Consider the following 5,344-nt stretch of genomic DNA (forward strand, 5'->3'; position numbering starts at 1 on the left):
ATCATGTTTGGTAAGGTGGAGGGTCAGAGAAAAAGAGGAAGACCTCCAACAAGATGGATTGACCAAGTGGTAGCATCAATGGACTCAAGAATGGCAACAGTAGTGAGATTGGGCCAGGACTGGGCAGTGTTTTGTTCTGCTGTGCTATGTGTTGGTATCGACTCGAAGGCACCTAACAACCAACAACAATTTGAAGGACAATTTTTCTGGGTATATGATTCTTGGTTGGCAATTTGTTTCTTTCAGTTGTAAATATAGAAACAAAAAATTGTTTCTATACAGTTGTAAATAAAGAAGACAGTTCCACTGTCTTCTCGTCTGCATGGTTTCTGCTAAGAAATCAGACCTTAGTCTTATTATAAGGTTCTCCTTTTTAGGTAACCTTTTGTTTTTCTCAAGGTGCTCTCAGGATTCTTTCCTGTTTTTGAGCACTTTGATTATATCTTGATGATTTTCTTCTGGAGTCTATTCTGTTTGGAGTTCTTTTAACTTCTCGAATGGCTATCTTCTTGTTTTTCATGGTAGAAGTTTTCTGTCAACAACTCTTCAATGATTTTCTTTGTGTGTTTTATTCTCTTCCTGTTCAGGAATTCCAATTACATGTGAGTCATTCATCTTGATAGTTTTCCACATACATCTTATGTTTTCAGGTTTTTTAAATTCTTTTTTTTCCCCTAATTTTTCCACTAACAGATTAATACTGAGACCTCTGTCTTCAAGTTCACAAGTTCAGCCTTCTATTGATTCAATTCTACTTCTTTACCCTTTCGATGTATAACCTATTTCTGAATTCTTAGTATTGATCTTCTGGCTTTCTAACTGCTGTTTTTGTATGGTTTCCACTTTTTAATTTTATTTTGTTCTTCTCGTGTTTTCCTGAATTCTTCCAATTATTTTTACTTTTGTTGTTTTCCTTTCTTTCCTTGATCATTTTTGAAATCTGTAGAAGGTACCTAAATAACATTAAAAAAAAAAATCCTTGTCAAGTAGTTTTGGTACCATTTCTGTTATTGTATTTTCTAACTCTGTATTTTCATGACTTGTTTGAAGCACTCTGTCTTGTTTCTTTGTGTAAACTGAAGTTGTCTGTTTTCTCTGAGACCATGTTGGTGTGTCCTCAGGCACTTACCACCTATCTCCTGGTGGATGTCATTGGGACTGGGAGTATGGATGAGTTCTCTGTTTGTGTAGTGGAGTTCAGGGCAGCTTCACACACCTCCAGAAGCAGGTCTAGCATTCCCAGCACCCAACCACAGGCAGAGCTGAGGCTGCACAGGAGTTGGTACCACTGGCTGCTACATTGTCAAGGGCAGGGACTAGACACACTGTTGCCTACCAGGAGGGCACAGAACAAGGGAGAACTGCATTCTCCCTTGCTACCAACCTCCAGCCTCATCCTTTGCCTGTAGGTCACTGTATGGACAGCTACTTGCAAAAACTCAGGATGACAAGAACAAGCAAGTTGCTCACCCAGGAGACGTCAAGGCAAGTGGTCAGGTCCCCTCAGAGCAAATCCCGTTTCACACTCTGATTGGTGACCACGTTCATCACTGATAAGGGGAAGTGAGGGAAAAACAGCAATGAAGCTGCGAGCTAAGCCCTACAACATTCAATAGATTCTTGTGAACCCGGGTGGAGCCCTGGTTTGCCAGCAGTGTTACAAGACCTGGATACTCTTAGGCCCAGAGTCAGTGGCATGGCCACAGAGGACTAGAGTGCAGAGTGAAGCGTCCGGCTGATAAGAAGAGAGGGTATATGCACAAGAACACCCAGTCTTGCAGATAATACCCACTTGACCTGGCTTCAATGACTGGATGATCAGAGCTCAACTAGAAGAAAGAAGGGGGAAACAAAAGAGTGATCTGATACAATTTGATGAACTTGACCTACACCTATGAATGCAGTAACTCAAAAGAAGGAGCAAATCTTTACAGCAAAGATCGTCCCACCCCCTCCATACACAGAGTAGACAGGGTTGGGCAACTTGGACATTGGCTACCTAAAATGGGGGGGCTTCAAAGGCAAGAAGTGAATGGCTTGCAAGCTTTCAAGAGGGAGCCTAGATCCAGACGTGGAGGAAGGTAGAATTTCCACTGAGTAGTATCCAATCTGTCTAGGTGGGGCTGATGAAAGGAAATGCGGACAGGTCTCTTGTGATACAATGGTGAACAATTGTTATCAGAACTGATTGTGAGGGTTGCAAATGTAAAGGCAGACGTTTTGTGGCAAGAAGGGGAGTGATTAACTTTTCAGTCTAGGAGTGGAGATCCCTGGGACCATCAAAGGAGAAGAGTGGAGAGCGGGTCCCTACCCAGAGAAGCAGTGATGCCAGAGATGGAGGCAGAGACGATGACGTGAAGAGATGGAGTGGCTGGGGACTCTAGATCCAGAGAGGGAGAGGGGCTGTGTGCTGATGACCAAGGGGCAGGCTTGCTGAGTATACCCTGTGGTTGGTTGATGATACATGGAGGGGATTGTAACCATGGCAGTGAAACGATATACGATAGGATGAATGTAAAACTTATGTTCTCCCATGTAAACTATCACAATAAAACATTAAAGAAAAACACAAAAAACAAACTCAGGATGGCCACACCACTCCATAACAACTGACATTACACTTGCTTTTCTTCCTCTCACTTCTCTTGTTCACATTTCCTTCTTCCAGTAGGTACTCAATCCACTTCTTTGGCTATCCTTTGAAGCTCAGGGGTTCAGGATCACCATCTGTGTCTCTTTCAGGTGGTCTCCTATGTTGTAGAGCATCTGCTTAGTGCCTCTGCTTACTCTCCCACCTTGCCTTGAAGTTGGCAATGCACACTTTGAAATTCCACTTCTAACACCAAATCTGTTAAAGAAGAAAATCTCATACTCTAGTTGAGGCTCTCTCCATGTAAGTCTTTTAAAAAGTATTTTGAGGTAATTGTAGGTTCACATTAATTGTTAAGGAGATTACATGTATCCTTTAGCTAGTTTCTCTTAATAGTAACATCTTGCAAAACTGTAATACAGTATTACAACCAGGATATTGACATTGACACAGCCAAAGAACAGAAAATGTCTATGAGCACAAGTTGTCCACACCCAGTTCCCTCCCACTGTTACGTTACCTCCTCCTTTGCCCCCGGCAACCACTGATCTATTGGCCAAATCTATAATTTTGTCATTCTAAAAATATTGTCTCAATAGAATCCTACAGGATTTAACTTTTTGGGACTGGCTTTTTTTTTTTTTTTAATATTCTATTGTGAATTATGTAATAGTTTACATGGGAGAACATTAGCTTTACATTCATCCTATCGTATATGTATATCGTTTCATTGCCATGGTTACAATCTCCTCCATGCATCATCAACCAAAGCCTGCCCCCCATTCATCAGCACACAGTCCCTCTCCCTCTCTGTGTCTAAAGTTCCCAGCTGCTCCATCTCTCCATGTCATAGTCTCTGCCTCCATCAGTGCTTCAGGACTGGCTTTTTTCACACTGCGTAATTCTCTGGAGATTCTGTCAAGTTGTAGCATATATCAGAAATTTGTTTATTTTTCAGGTTTGTATGTACAATTCCATGGTTTTTAGTATGTAAACAAATGTGTGCAGTCATCATCACAAAAAATTTTGGAACATTGTCATCACTCCAAATGAGAGACTTCATACCATTTAGCCATCACTCCCCAAACTCCCCATAAACTCCCCAAACTCTATTCTGGGCATTTCATACAATGGAATCACATAATATGTGGTATTTTGTGCCTGGCTACTTTTAATAAAAATTCAAGGTTCATCCATGTTATAACATGTATAAGTACTTCATTGCCTCCCCTACCTACGTTTTTATTGTGAACTGAGTGATAGTTTACATGGGAGAGCATCAGTTTTACACCATCGTTTCTTTGCAATGATTATAATCTCCTCTGTGCATCATCAGTCAACAGTATTTGCTTTTATTACCTCTGTTTTTTTTTGGGGGGGGCGGGGGATGTACACATAACTACTAGATAATCATTTAAACAACCCAATGACACATTCTGCAAGCCTACCTCCTGGCTGCCAGCACACAGACTTTCTCTTTCCATGAGTCTAGAGTGCTCAGTGCTCCCTCTCTCCATGCCCTCATCTCTGCCTCCGTCTCTGGTGTTACTGTTTCTCTGGTTAGGGTCCTACAGTCTGCTCATGCTCTTCTCCTTGTTGGTTCTAGGGTCCTCTGTTCCTGGACTGTAATGTTAACTCCCCCTCTTTTTGTTATAAAACATCTACCTTTACAGTTGTGACAGTCACAATTAGTCATGATAACAATTATTCACTATTGAAGTCTAAGAATCTTATCCCCATCTCTTTTCACCAGACCCATCTAGACAAGATGAAAAATATTCAGTGGGGGTCCATTGCTTTTTACTGCCAAATCTATTGGTTAGCTAGGATACATTTCTGCTCCCGCAAAGATTTAAAGCCTTGGAAACAATATACAGGATCACTATGAGTCAGAACCAACTTGATGACACTTAATAACAACAATATTCATTAGGTGATGCGCATTGAGGTTGCTTCCACTTTTTGGCTATTATGAGTAATGTTACTATGAACATTTGTGTACTCGTTTTGTGTGGACATATGTTCTCATGTGATTTAATTCTTACTGTAAAGTGAACGTGGCAAGAATCATTATCTTTATTTTACAGATGAAGAAATTGAGACTTTATTGAGCCTGAGAAGGGATAGGGAATATGTTTTAGGTCACATAGCTGCTAAGTGGCAGAACCAGAGAAAGCCTGAACCCTTAACTTCTGATGATGAGTTCAGTGTGCTTCCTCATATATGACAGCAGATTCAGGCTAAACATAATATTAATGGCCTTTGTTTCCTTTACAACACCATCTTCCAGTCAAAACCTTAAAAAGATGTAAAGTAAGGGACTTAGAGTCAGTAGTAGACTGGAGCTGAGTCCAAAAGCTCCCAAGAGCCAATTATCAAAATTTCAGGAATTTCATGAGCTGGTTGATATTTTATTGGGAACAATCATAGTAAGAGTATTAATACCATGAAAATCAGCTGCAAGCCAGCACATGCCCACTCCTGTCTGTTATTCAACATTTGCTAATACTGCTTACAGTAAATTATTTTGAAGGCTATGTGGGCTATGAAATGGTGGTTAACTGTATTTCATACAAATTCAGCTAATGTATATATCCTATGCTCACCGAGAGCAAAGTAAGTTACTAATTGTCAATATCGCAGTATTTAGAAATTTAAGAAGTCAATGTGTTGTTCCAAAACGTATGAGGATCAACAGTACGCAAAGAAAATCTATAGCTATACTGCAATCCCAATCCAGATTCCAACGTAATT

This window comes from Chrysochloris asiatica, unplaced genomic scaffold (assembly GCF_000296735.1).
Source record: "Chrysochloris asiatica unplaced genomic scaffold, ChrAsi1.0 scaffold00051, whole genome shotgun sequence".
NCBI lineage: Eukaryota > Metazoa > Chordata > Mammalia > Afrosoricida > Chrysochloridae > Chrysochloris > Chrysochloris asiatica.